The following is a 19346-nucleotide window of genomic DNA, read 5'->3' on the forward strand; positions in this document are numbered from 1 at the left end:
AGAAAAGGATGGGTGAAGCCCGGAATTTTAATGGCAGAGAAATTCCTGTGTATGGTTCTGTAATGGTGGATACAGGTTATTGCACATTTGTCAAAAATCATATAATGTACAAAACAAAGAGTGAAGTCTAAAGTAAAGCATGGACATTAGTTAGTAATAATGTATCAATATTGGTTCATTAACTATAACAAATATATTATGCTAATGTAAGGTGTTAGTAATAGGGGAAACTGGGTAGAGAGCTAAGGAGGTATGAGAACTCTCTCCTTTCTGCTTAATTTTTCTGTAAACCAGAAACTGCTCCAAAATAGTCTATAAGTTTAAAAAACAAATCTAGACCTGCATACAAAACTTGCATGTAAATCCAACCACAGCAGTATTATTCTTAAGAGCCCCAAAGTGGAACTAACCCAAATGGCCATTTACTGTGAATGGATAAATGAAACACAGTAATATCCACACCATGGAATATTATACAGCCATAAAAAGAAATCAAGTACTGATACATGCTACAACATGGATGAACCTTGAAAACATGCTAAGTAATTGTATGATTCCATTTGTATGCAATGTCCACACTAGGCAAATCTGTAGAGATAAAGTATATTAGTGGCTGCCTAGGGTTTGGAGAAGTGGGGAAGTGAGTGACTTATAATAGATTCTTTTTCTTTGGGGGTTGGATGAAAGTTTTACAATTGATTGTGGTGGTAGATGCATAACACATTAAATTGTACACTTTAAATAATATGGAAAGTAAATTATACCTCAATGAAACTATTATTTAAAATTATGATTAATGTCTTCAAAAAGGACAACTTATACAATTTAAGCAAAAATTATCTGTGAAGTACAACCAAGGGAAAATTCTAGAATTAAAAAAGCTGAAATTAAACACTCAGAAGATCAGTTTAGCAGTACCTTAGTCAAACAAAAGAAAGTATTACAAATGTCAATTAAAAAATAACTACACCAGGCTTCCCTGGTGGCGCAGTGGTTGAGAATCTGCCTGCCAATGCAGGGGACACGGGTTCGAGCCCTGGTCTGGGAAGATCCCACATGCCACGGAGCAACTGGGCCCGTGAGCCACAATTACTGAGCCTGCGCGTCTGGAGCCTGTGCTCCGCAACAAGAGAGGCCGCGATGGTGAGAGGCCCGCGCACCGCGATGAAGAGTGGTCCCCACTTGCCGCAACTAGAGAAAGCCCTCGCACAGAAACGAAGACTCAACACAGTCATAAATAAATAAATAAAAGAACGTGAATTTCTTTAAAAAAAAAAAAAAAAAGCAAACTGGGCTATTCATTTCAGTAAAAAAAAAAAAAAAAAAAAATAACTACACTAAAATTTCGAGGGAGAAGCATGGAAAACAGAGAAATAAGTACATAAGACATATGGAGTATATGTAAAACACTGTGTCTAGGCAGGCCCAAGTCTCACAGCCTAGGGAGGAGACACACTGCCTACCTGAATCATAAGGACTTCTCCAAAGGAAAAATGAGGTTCTGATGCCAGAAGTGGAAGGAATGAATTGCAAAGAAAACGAACAATAGTACACTATAATCTAGATATACATCCGTAAATACATAGGTTCCCTGGGGTTGTGATCTGGTACAAACAATAAAAAAATGATGAGACTCATAGTAGAGGCTGCTAGCTTCTGCTGAGGAAAATGTCCAGGGAAGAAGAGTTGATTTATTTAGTTCTTTTTTTAGAGTCCACATATAAGTGACATCATGCACTATTTGTCTTTGTCTTATTTCACTTAGCATAGTGTCCTCCAGTTTTATCCATGTTGTCTTAAATGATAGGATTTTCTTCTTTTTTAAGGTTGAATAATATTCCATTGCATATATATACCATATTTCCCTTATCCAATAATCTACTATGGACACTTAGATTGTTTCCATACCTTGGCTCTTGTGAATAATGCTACAATGAACATGGGAGTACAGATATCTCTTCAAATAATGATGATGTTTCCTTTGGATATATACTCAGAAGTGGGAGGGAGGAAGAGCTTATGACACAAATTGACCATGTGTAAATAAAAGATGTTGTAGGAATGATAAAGTCTGAACACCTAGGAAGAAAGGGGGAGCATGGAGTATTTGGAAAGGACATTGTTCAAGGTCATACATAGTTTAAAATTATGACATTTCAGTGAGCCCGTATGCATGAAGGCTTGCTTATATTTCGGGATTTGAATGCAGTGCAAAGAAGTGTTGCTAAATTTTCGATCAACATAAAAAAAACGGTGGAAATGTTTTTTCTTTTATTATTAAACTGCAGGAAAGGCAAACCTTATAAGCAGCCTGAGGCCCAGTAGAATTTTCCCTGATGATAATGGTAATTTAGGAGATGAAGAAGGATCCAAGACCATAGAACAATTTTGAAAGCAAAATCAGACTGCTGAGTCTTCACCCAGTGTATGAGATTAAGTTTTAATGGCATATGATGAAGTGGCCATGACACAGCCGGCAGAGCTCGTTGAGTTGTTGAAAATGGCTCTTGAAGCTACAGGAAATGGACAGTAGACATAGAAAAAGAACAAGGAAATCCAAAAGAGTGGAAGGACAAAATTAATCAAGAGAAAAGTCAAAAATGGAGAAGAAAAGCAGTAAACTTGACAAATAAAACCAAAACGTTGTCCTTAGAAAGACTAGGAAAATAAGCAATATTTGGCAAGTATGATAGAGATGGGACTAGCTATAAAACAGAGAGAATTTTTTTTTAAATTACAAAAGAATACTGTGCTAGCTTTATACCAACACATTTGAAAATCTGGACAAAATGGCTGATTACTGGTAAGTTATATGCAGCCAATATTTACTTCTATTTTGAGTAGAGAATACAAGTAGCTTTATGAAAATAGAAAATATAATCAAAGATATACACCTTAGAAAGACATCAGTCATTTTCCAATGTATTAAGAAAGCTAGAAGAGTCCTAATACAAACAGCAGATATGGAAAATTTACCCAAAAAGTAACTAGAAGTACATTTCTTTTAAGATCTTAAGTTCTACCCCATATTAGCAAAAAGATTCCAGCAATATATTTTTAAAAAGTCATTATGATCAAGAGGGATTTATCACCATAAAGCAGATTTTTTAAAGTAGGGGAAAGTTGGAACGAGGAAAGAAATGTCCGTATCGAATATCAAAACACACTCCAAATTTCAGTAGTTTAAAAAAATCTAATGAGCTATAACAGTACACTAGTATATTATTAAAGCAGAATACGAACCCATGTATATATGAGAAATAAAATATAGGGTAAGTAAAGTACAGGCTGTCCTCACTGTGGAACTACAAAAATGATCATCCAAGCTGAACTGTGCAAAGTTGATCTTAATGATCGATGGGGAAAGTATTATTGTTCTATGACCTTAAAATTTTTCGGACAAAAACACTAGAAACTTTCTTGTTGGTTGTGATGTTATAGATAGACGTAAAAAATTAGTAAACCTTCGATTTAGTGCAACCTAAAACATTAGAAATATTGAGAATTAACATGTTTTATTCCATTGTAAAAAACTTATGAGACTTCTAGTTTTGAGTCCAGCATGGAAGGAGCTTGGAAGTTGCCACTCTGTCCTCAAAGGTAAATATCTGAACACACTGAAAAATCAACAGTTCTTCTTAGATTCATTAGAGAAGTGAGGTGACAGGAAAAATCACTGTGCCCCAGATTGGAGAGGCAGATGGCAGATACAGAGAATAACAACTTACTGGGACAGATACCCAAGAGCAGAAATCTCTGTGGAAAGCAATAGTGAGGTAGGAAAACCTGAACTGTATTTGACGGATTGCTGGAGGCTTGTGTGGAAAAGTCTGTGAGGTAAAAAACTCCAGGGAAGCCCCTATCCTTCTGTGAGTTTTGTCTCTTGAGCTCTACCAGTTTGTGACTACCAGGTGAAGATCAAAGGAAAATCCCCTTGGAATTCTGGCAGGGGGAGGGTGAAAGGAGCAATTTTGAAATACACCAGAGCATTCTGCTATGCTTCATAAGGCCTGCCTTCAGGAGAAACTGTTTTACCAGAGGCCTAACCTATGGGGTTTTGTCAGAGCCTAACTGACCTGGGGGAAGGGAAATATCCTACCCTGACCCCTGCCAGCCATTGTGTTTCACCTAAGGTGAGGGAAAATACTGAGAGGCACTTGTGACATTCATAGCTGAGGAGCACATGCTCATTACCAGACTGAGACCTAATCATAAGACTATGCAATGCTTCTATAACACCACATCACTAAAGGACTATGTACTGCAGTGAATTTCACCAGTACATCGTGTCTGGATTTTCAAGGAAGAGAAAAGTGAATCATATAAAATGCTTGATTAAAACCAGAAATGGCAGAAAAAGAGTGGAATATAAAAAAGGAACAAAGAACAATGGCAATAAATATGAAACAGTAACAAATATGCTAGATATTAAGTCAATGACATCAATAATCATTTTAAATACCAATGGTATAAATACACCAATTAAAAGACAGAGATTGTCACAGAGGATCGATAAATAAGATCCAAATATAAGAAATCTACTTTAAATAAGAAGGCATATATAGCTTAAAAGTAAAGGGTTGGGGAAAGGTACATCATGCTAACACTAATTAAAAGAAAGTTTGAGAAGCTGTATCAATTTCAGGCAAAGCAGAGTTAAGAGCAGAGACAATTATCAGGCACAAAGAGGGCATTATCATTCCATAATGATAAAGGGGTCAACTCTCCAAGAAGACATAACAATTCTTAATGTTTATGTGCCTAACACCGAAGCATCAAAATTCGTGACACAACAACTGATAGAACCGCAAGGAGAAAGAGATAAATCCACTATCATAGTTGGAGATTTCTACACCTCTCTATCATAAATGGACAAATCCATCAGGCAGAAAATCAGTACAGACAAAGCTGAATTCAACAGCACCGTCGACCAAACGGATAGAATAAACATCTGCAGACTACTTCATCCAACAACAGCAGAATACACATTGTCTCAAGCTCACATGAAGTATACACTAAGAACACATTCTGGGCCATAAAACACACTCTAATAAATTTGAAACATCAGAAATCATATAAAGTCTGTTCTCAGACTGCAGTGAGGTCAAACTGGAAATCAATAACAAAAACAAAGCTGGAAAATTCCAACTTGAAGATTAAATGGTTCTATTCTAAGCAATACATGGATTTTGCTGTCTGTATGTGAACTGAGTAACATGCACAGTGACCAATCACCTACAGACTTTGAAAGAAGGAACCTGATTGTTCACTGACCATGATACACATCTGTTATATCCCGGGTGATATGTGGAGTTAAGAACTAGCTGTGAAGTTTGTACTTTCTGCCCTTCCTCACAGTTAATATGGCAGTAACTGAAATTTGATTGTTTTGTTGTGGTCCTGGGATTGTTTAACTAAATCATGGCAACTGAAATTCATGCATGGGTAAACTGTTCAGAGCGAGGACTGCATGTGTAGCATACATTTGGTAATATTCCATTGCAAGAAACAAATACCTAGAAGAATGTAAAATAGGATGAGAAATCATACTCTTGTTATGAGGAAATCTGTCCCTAAGCAGAACATGAAACTGAGATATCATAAAGAAAAAGGAGAGTTGATTTGACTTCATAAAAATTAAAGAATTCTTCACGGCAAAAGGCAACCCAAACATAAAAATAACTGACAAACTGGGAAATGTAATATAAACATTTGACCGTGGTTTTGGCCAGCAATTCCTTTTCTGCACAATAGTATGGGAGGGGAACTCTCAGTGAGCCAAACCTCATGAGTCAATAGATGAGAGGTTAGACTAAAGTTCTCATATGGTGTGGATTTAATTTTATGGAATGCAAAGTACCTTCCAACAGAAAATGTGGAGTATTACCAGTCTTATCCAGATCCTTGGCAATGCAAGTAGAGAAACCTTGAGTAACTGTGTGATAGATGAATCTCTTTTCTGTTCTATAAGAGAAGGAGAACAATTAACAGAATGTCTATTTCTCCAGGGCAGAATTCCAATATTGTCTCTGTACCACTGAGCTTTGCAAAACATCGAAACGCACAGTCTTTAGCAAATCACTCTTAAACTATCAAGAGGGAAAGAAATGGAAAGGCTAATGAACGTGCCAATTACCTTTGTAGCCCTGACTGTTGAAAATAGCGATGATGGGAAATATGTGATGCCACGTATGTGAAACTTAAAGAGCACAGAGATTCAAATGGAGTAGAGTAGGGAAGAATGCCTCTGATAACCCACCCAAGTTGAATTATTTATAGTCTCAACTGGGAAATGTTGATTAAGAAATGAGAGGAAACAGGCAAGAGCAGCCCCTGAAATTGTGCCTAAATACCTCCAATATTCCTAAGGAATCCCGCGGACAACTGTGTCAGAGCGGAGCTGACAAATGGAGTATAGTAAGCGCAGAGGTCATGGCCTTGTCAGCCAGCATATGGAGAGCATTACTGATCCTCAGCAAATCATTACTGATCCTCAGGAAAATGTACTGCGAATGGGTCTAAAACCTGACTGGAATTTTCCATAGATGTGTGATGCTGGAGATGGGTTTGCAGCTGCACTTGCCAAATCACCTTTGCAAAGCACAGTAGGTCACAGTCAGAGGAGCAAAGGCTGCTCTGTTCTTTCTCAAGCAGAAAAGGATTTTAGAAGTGTGCCGGTTCTGTCCCACAAAGCATGGGGATAGCAGATTACGAAGTAGTGATTAGTACAATATCTGTGATCCCTCGGCTAATTTCCGTCTTGAAGCTGGGATATAAAGACTCAGGTGTTGGGTGATGAGCCACAAGCCCTCTGAACAGGTGCTTAATCAGGAGTGGATAGGAAGAATTCAGGCCTGGGCATCTGGCATCTGGTTCCAGCCCTTTTTCTGGCAGGTTGCCTTTAGACATGTCCCTGACACCTTTGCATCTGTAGCTTTTCGTTGTTGTTGTCTGGTTGTTTAAATACGTAAAATGGCGATAACACTATTTGGTGGCATATTTTATTTTAAAAAGCCTTCCGTTACTCCGTGCACATCAAACAGTAAATGCTTTCTCTTAGTAAACCCGCATAACAATTTTCTGAACTCTTCTGCTCTGGGCAAGATTCATGAATACACCAGGCAAATAAAGTGAAAGAGGAGACAGTACATAGTGTTGTATTTAATTGGGTCTTGATACCTAAGTGTGACTCTTAACCAAGGATTATGCAGTAGTTAAGGACACAGATTAAAGTTGTTTAGAGTGTGTCCTAAAGTCTCACTGGCAGAATTTCAGTCTCTACTCTGGAAATTGTAGACCTGAGACAAATTACTTCCCTAAACTTCATTTCCTGCATCTGAGAAAGATGATAGTATCTACTTTGTAGTAGTCTGAATAATACCGTTGCCCCCAAATAGCCACATTCTAATCCCCAGAATCTGTGAATGTCACCTTAAACGGCAGAAGGGACTTTGCCAGTGGGATGAAAGTAAGGGTCTTGGGATGGGGAGATTCTGCTGGACTACCTGGATGGGCCCAACTGTAACCACTGGTGTTCTCGTAAGAGAGAGGCAGAGGGAGTTTTTACTCCAAAGAGAATGTGATGATGAAATTGGGGTTGGATAGATGTGGCCAGAAGTCAAGGAATGCTGGCAATGAAACAGTTTCTCCCTTAGAGCCTCTAGAAGGAGGATGGATGGCCCTGTCAACTCCTGGTTTCAGCCCAGGGAAACTGGTTTTGGACCTCTGTCTTGCAGAACCATAAGAAAATAAGTGTTTTGTTTTAAGCAAGCACATTTGTAGTAATTTGCTACAGCAGCCATAGGGAACTAATGCGTACCTCATAGGAACTATTTCTCCAATTAAAATGTGTGACTGGAAACACACTTAGTGGCATGTCTGACACACGGTAGGTATGCTACCATAGGTCGTTCTTAGAAACTGAAGCCTTGGTTTTGAGGGATCATCAAAACCAGTACAATGGTTGCCATGTTTCTCCTTGTTCATCCTTGTGACAAACCTGTAGAGAGAGCTCCATCCTTTCCCACAGGATGCCCACCCCTAGTACTTAGAGGGAAGAGGTTATGTCTCACTTAAGGCACCTTCTTCTTTTCCTTTCTACTTTTTTTTTTTTTTCATTAATCTTCATCCAACTGGCCTTTCTAAATTTTAAAGAAAACAAAACCATTTCTCAATGGATTCAGATACTACCCCAAGTTAATATTCCAACCAAGTTCTTGTTCTTCCGGGTCACATCACCAGAAATTTCTGGGCCTAAATCCTGTCTAGTTTCTAGGATCACTCATTTTCTCATTTCTCCCTTCTCCTTTTAGTTCAGAGTCTTGTCAATTTAGTCGCTTCCCTAAACACAACTTATAATAAGCAGACACAGCAAAGTGATGAAAGTCTAGACGGTCTGGTTTTAATCCTGGGTTTTTGCCACCTACTTACTGTGTGACATTAGACAAGCTATTCATCCTCTCTGGGTCTCAGTTTCCTCCAAAAAAAGGTGAATATTATGAATAATACCTACCTATAGGGTTGCCATTATGAGGATTAAGTGAGTTAATATTTGCTAAGCACTTAGAATAGTACTTGTTATAGTCTAAGCACTACAATTGTGCTTGTTAAGAATAATAAATGCAATTACAAGCATATAAGTTACTCAACTTTCTGTCATAACTTTGAGATATTTATTTGGTGAAATCAATAAAATCGTGTTTCAAGGGAAACAGAAAAGTATTTTTGAGAGATTGTTCATGTGGCTAGCTTAGATATTTCACCACAGTCAGTGTTTCCAAGTTTCTATACAACAGCCTGGGCGAGTCCTGTAGCAAACTAGAAATTGCTGGAGCTCGTGTTTTGAACCCTTTATCTCAATGTCCCCCCCAGCCCCAACCAATCCCCATATCTGTAGACATAAACTTTCATTTGTCCTCTGTCTTGTGAAAACCTACTTCTAAGAAACTCTCTGATCTCCAACTTAGTGTGAATTTAAGGCAAAATTACTATTTACCTCAGAGAGACAACTTTTCAAGAGTGGTTTTGTTTGGTTTGGTCTTTCTGTCTCTCCCAGCCCCTTAGCCTTGGACAAATCCAGGAGATACGTATTATGGCTCTACCACTTAGCACCTGTGGGATTCTCCGAGCCTCGGTTTTCCTACCTGGGAGGGGCATCTGAAAACCATCTGGATTTCAACCAGTACTCCAGGTAATTCTGAAGCAGGTAGTCCTTATTCCATATTGAGCCAAATACACTGGTATAGGCCATCAGTGAGATCTCACCAAGGGCCTCATGTGTCTTGTAAGATTAAAAATTTTGCATGGCACTACTTCAGGCTAAAACTCTGGTTAGTAATAAGCAGGGTATTTTCCCTGCATGTATCTCTCAATAATTAGAGAAAGTTCCTGTCCTGGGACTGCTGAGAGGACCACGCCCAGGTCTGTCTCAGGTAAAGTATGAACTGCTGGTCAGGCAGCCTCACTACATCACATCAACCTGGGTTCACGGCAGTGACTGGCTCAGGGAGGGCCTGGGCAGTCTCATAACAGTCAAGGGCTGTTTCTAGATCTCTAAAAAGAAAATATTTAGGACAAGAAAGACATGCATCCATGAGTCTGAAATTCTCAAATCTTCCCCAAGCCACCTTCTAATTCTTGAGAGACATGCAGGGAAAATACCCTGCTTATTATTAATCAGAGTTTTAGCCTGCAGTGCCTTACCAAATTTCTAATCTTACAAGATACATGAGGCCCCCCCTTGGTGAGATCTCACTGATGGGCTAGAGCAGTATTTGCCTCAATATGGAATAAGGACTACCTGCCTCATAATAACCTGGAGTGCCAGTTGAAATCGAGATTGTTAGCTGTCCCACAAAGCAAGGAAATTAGGATGATGGGGCCAGAATTACGCATTTTCCATAATTAGTAATTAGTCATTATTTCCGGCCTAGCCTAAAGGCAAGTTGGTCCCCTTTCTTTTAAGATCTTATCCTTACTTTGGTCTTACAGCTTCCAAACTGAGTAGGGGAGGGACAAGCGTTCTGGCACAGGATGGGACCCAGCCAAGGAAACAATATTGAATTTGAAAATTTAAAAAATAATTTATTACGGGCAAATAGTGCAGGGAGAAAAAAAGAAGAAGGTAGGTCAAATTTTAGGAAAAGTAATGAAATCTTGGAAGAAGATAATAGTTGAAGTCAAAAGCAAACTAAAATATAGCATGAGTTTAAATAATTGATAGTAATGACAGAAGTAGGGGCGTCATACCTAGAGAGAAGAAAATACAGTCCTACCATACTCTTGTCCCCAGGACTGAGCGAAACTTAAATAGTTAATATAACTTCTTGGTTTTCAACCCTTGTTGTCAACCTGTAGATAAAGCACAGGACCGGGCTTCCCTGGTGGCGCAGTGGTTGAGAGTCTGCCTGCCAATGCAGGGGACACGGGTTTGAGCCCTGGTCCGGGAGGATCCCACATGCCGCGGAGCGACTAGGCCCGTGAGCCACAGCTGCTGAGCCTGCGCGTCTGGAGCCTGTGCTCCACAACGGGAGAGGCCGCGACAGTGGGAGGCCCGCGCACGGCGATGAAGAGTGGCCCCCGCTTGCCGCAGCTGGAGAAAGCCCTTGCACAGAAACGAAGACCCAACACAGCCAAAAATAAATAAATTAATTAATTAAAAAAATTAAAAACAAACAAACAAAAAAAACAAAACACAGGACCATTTGCTGTGATTGCATAAGAAAATGTAAATGGGATCAGCACAGACAAATGAAATAAACATGGTATTGACAGAAGGTGAGCTGTACAAGGGGAGAGGAAAGACAGAGAGCTGTGGGGACACAAATAGTCTCAGGCAGAAAGAAAATGAAGAGATTAGGGGGAAAGTTGATACCATAAGAAAGCTGAGAGTATAGCTATATACTAGAGCTAATATTTCTTGAGAGCTTCTGGGTGTTGGATACTAAAGGCTGCAAATGCCTTGTTATTATTTGCCATGAGCAACTCTGTGCGATGGGTATCATCCATTTCCTCGGTTTACAGGGGAGGAAACAGAGGCCCAGGAAGGTTATATGAATTACTCAGGATTGCAGAGCTAATTAACTGAGGAAGAAAGCTTCCAAGCCATGTGGTCCATGTCCAGATCCAGTGCTTTTAGCTACTGTGCTACCACTTCTCCCATCAATAGAGCTAGCAAAACTCCATGAAGTTACAAAAGAGAAGCAGCATGAGTAATGACATGAATATGATGTATTGGAAAAGAAGAGTGATGAGTAGTAGTGGGGGTAAGAGTTTATCTTCCTCTTTCATGTTAGGGTGTTAAAATGGATCTAAAATGGATATAGCAGGATAAACATAATGTTTAGAATTATGGGGGTGACATTGAAGTAGCGAAAACCTGTCTCTGGAGAGGGGAACTGGGGTTAGACGGGTTGAATTTCAGTATTACTTGAGTTGCTATCATGTTCATGTATTATTTTCATTAAAAATACTTTATTTAGAAATAGCTTCAACTGTGTAAATGCATCAAAACATGAAATTCAAAATTATCTTTAAATCTCTCATACATTTGTTAAATGCTTGCCTTATCAGGATCGTTCTTATCAGCTTTGAAGGCCATTTTTTAAAAATAAAAAGCCAAGAAGTATGAGTTTTTAAAATTAAAATTTGTCCCTGATAATATTGCCAGGCACCCCAGAGAGAAGGTGTGGAACTATTAGAAGCAACCTGGATATCAACCCTGCTTCTGGGAGGCAGTTCTGACTACAAGGGCAGGAGATTCTCTGAAGCCAGGTAGCAGGAGTTTGTTTTTTATTTTAACATTTTATTGGAGTATAGTTGCTTTACAATGGTGTGTTAGTTTCTCCTTTATAACAAAGTGAATCAGCTATACATATACATATATCCCCATATCCCCTCCCTCTTGCGTCTCCGTCCCACCCTCCCTATCCCACCCCTCTAGGTGGCCAGAAAACCCTAAGCTGATCTCCCTGTGCTATGCGGCTGCTTCCCACTAGCTATCTCTTTTACATTTGGGAGTGTATATATGTCCATGCCACTCTCTCACTTTGTCCCAGCTTCCCCTTCCCCCTCCCCGTGCCCTCAAGTCCATTCTCTACGTCTGCGTCTTTATTCCTGTCCTGCCCCAGCAATCTCACTACTGGGCATATACCCTGAGAAAACCATAATTCAAAAAGGGTCATGTACCACAGTGTTCATTGCAGCTCTATTTATAATAGCCAGGACATGGAAGCAATCTAAGTGTCCATCGACAGATGAATGGATAAAGAAGATGTGGCACATATACACAATGGAATATTACTCAACCATAAAAAGAAATGAAATTGAGTTATTTGTAGTGAGGTGGATGGACCTAGAGTCTGTCATACAGAGTGAAGTAAGTCAGAAGGAGAAAAACAAATACCATATGCTAACACGTATATATGGAATCTAAAAAAGAACAGAACAGAAAAGGTTCGGGAGCAGGAGTTTTGATCCTCTGGAACCGTAACAAACAACTTAGAGTAAATGAATCAGGCGCCTGGGTGCCTGGAGGAGTCTGGAAGCCTCTCTGTGATGGTTTTCTTTGTTTTTACAGGTTTAATCTCATAAATGTTGCACTAGGCTCAGTGCTGTGCATTTTTAGGCTGTTATATTTTTCCACCTGTGTACTTCATAAAAGTAAGCACTTTTATGCTCCCTTTAAAAAGGGGATCTCCCATTTAAATTGCCAAGTGAAAGCTTTAGAAGGAATTCATTAAGCATACATATATGTGCAGTATCTCCATCTGTCACTGAAGTGAGTATGAATGTCTGTCTATCTATCTATCTATCTATCTATCTATCTATCTATCTATCTATCTATCTATCGTCTATCAATCATTATCTCCCTGTTTATCTATCTGTATCAGTCTGCTTAGGCTGCTATAACAAAATATCATAGACTGAGTGTCTTGAACAACAGACGTTTCACACAGTTCTGGAGTCTGGGAAGTCCAAGATCAAGGCAAATCCAGTTCCTGGTGAGTCCTTCTTTTTTGGCTTGTAGAGGGCCACCTTCTTGCTGTCTCTTCACATGGTGGAGAGGGAAAGCTCTGGTCTATCTTCCTCTTCTTATAAGAGCTAATCACATCATGGCAGCTTCACCCTCATGACCTCTTCTAAACCTAATTACCACCTGAAGGCTCCACCTCCTAATTTCATCATACATAAGAGGATAGGGTTTCAACATATGAATTTGGTTGGGGGGGGGTCACAGAAATTCAGTCCTTAACTCTATCTATCTATCTATCTATCTATCTATCTATCTATCTATCTATCTCTCTCTCTCTCTCTCTCTCTCTCTGTCTCTCTATCTCTGTATCTGTCTGTCTATGTATCTATCTATATCTATCTCTCTATCTATGTCTCTGTCTATCTCTCTATCTGTCTATCTATCTATCTATCTCTCTATCTCTACCTATCTATCTATCTATCTCTACCTCTCTATCTCTACCTATCTATCTATCTGTCTATGTCTCTATCTATCTATCTATCTCTCTGTGTATCTATCTATCTGTGTGTCTATCTATCTATCTATCTCTCCATCTCTCTATCTCTCTATCTCTATCTCTCTCTCTATCTCTCTATCTCTCTATCTGTCTATGTATCTATCTATCTATGTATCTGTCTATCTATATCTACCTGTCTATCCATCTATCCTTATGTATAGAACAGTAACAGTGGCTTATAAGTCACTTCCCTACATTATTTTATCCTTCCAAAACTCTTGAGAGGTCAATAGGCCATAGGAAAAGCACTGAGTTCACTGAAACACTTGAAGGTTGAATTAACTGTTTGTGATCACTCAGTCAATAAATGGTGATGCAGGGAATTCTACACACATCTCCTCTGTCCTCCTTTCCTCCTTCCCTCCCTCCTACTTGCTGACTCTATTCCAGCCACATTATTTACTAATTCTTCCCTGAGGACACTGGCATCCTTCCTCTGGGCCTTGCAGAGGTTATTCCCATGATCTGGAATGCTTTTCCCTCAGATGTCTGACTCATCTGCCTCCCTCTAGACTGTTCAAATTCCACCTTCCCAGTAAGACTTATCCTGTCTACCGTTTACGTTGAAAGCCTTGCTCCTCTCTGCCCACAATCTCACCTCACCATATACTGCTTAATCTCCGTAGCATTTATTCCTGGCGAACCTACCAGATAATGTACATGGGTTTCTGTTCTCCCTTCCAACTGGAAGATAGGCTGCACAGACTCAGGAATTTTGCCATTATTAAACCTAGTTGAGGCCCAGTAGAACTCTAGGGCCAGCCAGAACTGGGCACAATTGTCACTCTTGTGATTTGATATTTTAGTGGGTTAGCTCAGAGCCAAGCCAGTTATTAAAGAGGATCTTTTCTGCTATTTTAAGCAACATGGTACATTTGAGGTCAACTTAAATTTTCAATAATTACAGAGCAGGTATGAACTCTTCCTTTGTTTCTCTAGACACATGGACCTGGATGCCAAATCTGTCCTCTCTGGGTGTAAAGGGAATATATGAAGTTGACTGGCCTAAGTCTCAATTGAATAAAAAGATGCCCCAAAAGACATTTCAACATTTTTGAAAAGTACAATCATTAAGTGTGGTTCCTTATCACACATCAGGGATTCTCTAGCCTCCAGTGTGGTTGGAGTGGTGAGGGGACAGAGAGACATATAGAGAAGCCAGGGTGAGTCACCCCATCTCTCCCTCCTCTGGACCTTAGTTCCTCCTGATTGTCACTCGTTACACTGAAAACAGATTTCAGGAGTCAGCACATGCAGCCATAATGTGTGCCTAATTCCACATCCCAGTCACTGGGACACAAAATTTTGGTGTCTTAAGTCTGGCTCACACATCACCACTCACATATGTCAGTTCTTCCTCTACAGCTGAGTCAGTGAGTAAAGACACATAAACAGAAGCAGATTAATATGAACAAGGTTTTATTGACATATATATATGTACATAAAGCTGGGAAAGAGAAGGGCCCATTGAGGCAAATGCATAGGAGGAAGGGAAGCATCTGAAAACAGCAGTGGGCATCCTGCCAGTTCCAAGTCTAGGGAAAACTGGCCAGGAGCTTGGGTCCGCCAAGTTAACAGTCGAGCCAGGGATGGCACAGTGGATGATACAGCCAGCTCTCTTCCATTCTCCTAACTGGAACGTCTCAAGTCTGGTGTAGTTCTGAAGTGAGCTCATATGCTCCTCACCCTCCAACACACACACACACACACACACACACACACACACACACACACACACACACACTCTTGCACACCCCTGAGGTGTGGTCCTCCGGCTTGCTGTAGGAAGAGAGGAGGTTAAGTTTCACTTAAAGGGGCTGAGCCGCTTTCCAGTGAGGCAAAGTCCATTCATGGTTACACACAGTTTGCAGAATAAGATCTGCTCTTCATTTGTTGAGTTTCTTCATAGAAGAAAGGAATTAGCTGGTGGCTCCTATGAAGCCCTGGGCAGGTTATGAGGCTGCCAGACTCCTATGAGCTCAGGCACAGCTGCCCTGACCAGGAGCCTCCAAACACAATGCTGGCTCGTCTAAGTCAGAGGGGTGTCCTGACTCGGGGACCCCAGTGTTCTTCCTGAGGGTGGAGCTTCCTCTCTAAATATGGATGGTGCTATCCCCCATGGCACCACCTGGGTTTTGACCGGGGGGGGGGGGGCAGGTGCTTTGTATGAATGTGGCACCAGAAGTGTATCCAGTCACAGCAGGTGTGGTGCTGTCCCCCATGCCCCCCCCCCCCGTTCTCTGCACAGATGGGTTCCAAGTCTGATGGCAGTTATTGACACAGGGCCTCCCAGCACCAGTGAGATGTTGTGCCGTCCATCCGCACCACCTGTGTGTTGGCCAGGTGGGTCCCAGTTGTAAGCGGGAATACCAGGTCCTCCAGTCATGGGCATGATGTTGTTCCCTCCTAGACGACCACCACCTAGATTGTGGGCAGGTGGGCCCCTTGTGCTTGGAAATAAGGTAGAACTAGAAGTGTGTTGAAACCCACGGGTGGTAAGCACACTTGCAACTCCAACAGATGTGGTGTGCTCTGATGGAAGGTGGAAACTGACATGTCCATTGACACAGATTTCTTCTCCTTGGTGATGGAACTTTTAAAAGTAGATTTTCTACGTCCAGATGGGCCCTGTGTGCAGTGACGGCAAGTGGAAACACTAGGGCCTCCCATCGTGGGGATGGTGTTGTCCCCTGCCATCACCGTACCACCTGTATTCAGTCCAGGTGGGCCCCAGGTATTTGGATTTAAGGTGGAATCAGATATGTTCCCAAATGCTGGGATGGTGCCTGCCCCTCCTACTGCAGCAGCCTTGCCGTGGTCAGGTAGATGGCAGGTTGTCTGGCCCGAAGTAGGAACAGAAGCGGTGCTGAGTGCCCCACTTAGTCCTGCCCCAAAGTTAAGTGGTCTGGATGCCTCTGAATGAGTGAGGCCTGGGGCTGACACACCGACTCCAAGGCTCCCACCGGCCGTAGGGGCTGCAGGTCCCCTGAACAGTGGGCCCGGTGTGGTATCGGCAAAGAGCGAGCTACTGTCCCCAGTACTGGGCATCCTGGTGGCAACTCCAAAGCCAGTAGCAACGGACACAGCCCTGGGGAGAATGCCTGGGTTGTTGCCAAAGGCCGGCTGCGTGTTGCTGGTGGTGGCGAATAGGGAAGCTGGCAAAGCTGACTGCATGATGCTGACTCGCGGTGGCTAGGCTGCAGGAGCGACTAGGACTTTCTCTTGTGCTGAGGCTGCTGGGTTTCCCAATAGAAAATTATCGTTAGGCCTCTGCCCATCGTTGGCCCCCAATGTGGCCTGAGACGGGAGACCTGGGTCTAAGGAAGCTTGAAATGTTGGTCTATCTGTTGGCCGGCGTTGCAGGTAAATGAGTCGAGGCATGGGCTGAGGCATTGCTGCCACTGGGTGGTGTGTTCCCAGAACTAGGAACAGCCCTGTGAAATGCCTATTGCTTCTGCCTGGAGACAGGGGCAGACTGGAAAATGACAGCCTGCGAAGGAGGTGTGGTGTCCATAGGTACAGTGTCAGAGCTGCTGCCTGCTGAAGCACTGGTGACGGCCGAAGCCATAAATGGGTGGCTGGGGAAAACAGGAGCCGAATGGTACATGACAGCCTGGGAAGGAGGTGTGGTGTCCATAGGTACAGTGTCAGAGCTGCTGCCTGCTGAAGCACCGGTGACGGCCGAAGCCGTAAATGGGGGGCTGGGGAAAACAGGAGCCGAATGGTAAATGACAGCCTGGGAAGGAGGTGTGGTGTCCATAGGTACGGTGTCAGAGCTGCTGCCTGCTGAAGCACTGGTGACGGCCGAAGCCGTAAATGGGGGGCTGGGGAAAACAGGAGCCGAATGGTAAATGACAGCCTGGGAAGGAGGTGTGGTGTCCATAGGTACGGTGTCAGAGCTGCTGCCTGCTGAAGCACTGGTGATGGCCGAAGTCTTAAATGGGGGACTGGGGAAAACAGGAGCCAAATTGTAAATGACAGCCTGGGAAGGAGGTGTGGTGTCCATAGGTACGGTGTCAGAGCTGCTGCCTGCTGAAGCACTGGTGACAGCCGAAGTCGTAAATGGGGGGCTGGGGAAAACAGGAGCCGAATGGTACATGACAGCCTGGGAAGGAGGTGTGGTGTCCATAGGTACAGTGTCAGAGCTGCTGCCTGCTGAAGCACTGTTGACGGCCGAAGCCGTAAATGGGGGGCTGGGGAAAACAGGAGCCGAATGCAAAATGACAGCCTGGGAAGGAGGTGTGGTGTCCATAGGTTTGGTGTCAGAGGTGCTGCCTGCTGAAGCACCAATGACGGCCGAAGCCATAAATGGGGGTCTGGGGAAAACAGGAGCCGAAGCTGTAAATGGGGGGCTGGGAAAAACAGGACCTGAAGCCATAAATGGGGGGCTGGGGAAAACAGGAGCTGAAGCTGTAAATGGGGGGCTGGAGAAAACAGGAGCTCCAGGGAGAGAGGCCCTCTGCTGCCCATCAGAGGTCCCAAATATGGGCTGAGGGTTGGTTTGGGGGCCAAAGTGATGGTTAAAAATTGGGGTGGCGCAGGGCACCATCGGCACAGGTGGGGTGATGGACACTGGTACCCCTGCAGGGTGCCTCTGCTCCACCCTGAAACCTGGGGGAGACCTAACAATGACAGCTTGGGAAGGGGCAGTAGTGTCCGTGTAGACACTAGGCTGCAAGGTCAAACTTCCAGATGCCGTGACCATGCTGGTGGAAGGGATTGCCACAGAAGTCATGGGCTGCCCAGTTAACATAGGGGGATTGATGGTAGGGACTGGAAGAGGGGGAGGTAAGTATAAAGGAGGGGTAGAATCTACACAGACGGGTGTTGGGGGTTCTTTTTCATGGGACGGTGGCTGGACCTTCCTTATATTCTTGGGGATCTTTTTCCAGCGACACTGAATGTTCTTCTCCAAGGTGCCTGGGTTTTTGGCAGCAGCTAAGCACAGAAGCTTAGGAGGAGGGGGCAGCTCACCTCGATCCCATGTCAGTGCCTCGTTCCCCGACGGGGGCGACCTCAGCCTTGGCAGCGGCAGAAAAAGCGGCAGGGGAATCTTCCGCTTCCAGGGCCTACTGCTGGTAGATAGCAGGGAAGAGGAGCTTCTTGTTGGGATGCGTGAAGACTCTTCACGCTGCCGCTCCTTCCCAGACATCGGTGAGCCTGGTGATTTGGGCCGGTGGTCTTCACCCAGCGCTTTTTTTGTTGGCTTCTCCAGCAGCAGGGAGCAGCATGCGGTTGGGGCAGGGGACACCATGGCATGGGATGGGACCTTCACCTCCCTCTTCTCACCTCCTTCCCAGGCTGTCATTTTGCATTCTGCCCGTGTTTTCCCCAGCCCCCCTCTCCTCAGTGGGAGGTGACTGGATGGTACCAGCTTCCTGACGTTGACTCCCTGCTCAGGGCAGATGGCAGGCGCTGGAGCAGCAGGGTGGTCCCGGTCAGATGTGGCAGCCTCCCAGGAAGGCAAAACCAGCGGGTGACAGCCCACCGGGGCCCCTCGGCGGGGCGGGCGGCGGGGCCGGAGCCAGGTACGAAATTTGCATAGTAAATTGCCCATGTAGGACCGGTTGTGCGCCAAGCGATCCGAGAACAGAGTGAAACTGGGAGAGCTTCTCCTTAGCTTCACCTCCTCTCAAGGTCTAGCACACACTGGACACTGGATGGCTCAGCCTGGCGCTTGTGACATGTCCATTGTACCCGTCACAGAGAAAGGGTGGGCGGGGCAAGGGGTGGGGCGGGGGGGCGCATGCAAGCCCAGCCCGTGGAGAAACCCCGGCCCAAGGGCAAAGGGCGGGGCCCCAGAGCCCGAACCCTTCT

At 43.4% G+C, this 19346-nt stretch overlaps 1 long non-coding RNA gene across 1 annotated transcript; it reads left to right on the plus strand.

The window, feature by feature from the left end:
• The first annotated feature begins 1330 nt into the window (after positions 1 to 1330).
• Positions 1331 to 11530, plus strand: LOC309647660. The gene is made up of 2 exons (XR_014256235.1): positions 1331 to 9190; positions 10357 to 11530. It is a non-coding gene; the product is annotated as an uncharacterized lncRNA (long non-coding RNA).
• The last annotated feature ends 7816 nt before the right edge of the window (positions 11531 to 19346 follow it).

Source organism: Balaenoptera physalus, assembly GCF_965194825.1.
Source record: "Balaenoptera physalus genome assembly, chromosome: 1".
NCBI lineage: Eukaryota > Metazoa > Chordata > Mammalia > Artiodactyla > Balaenopteridae > Balaenoptera > Balaenoptera physalus.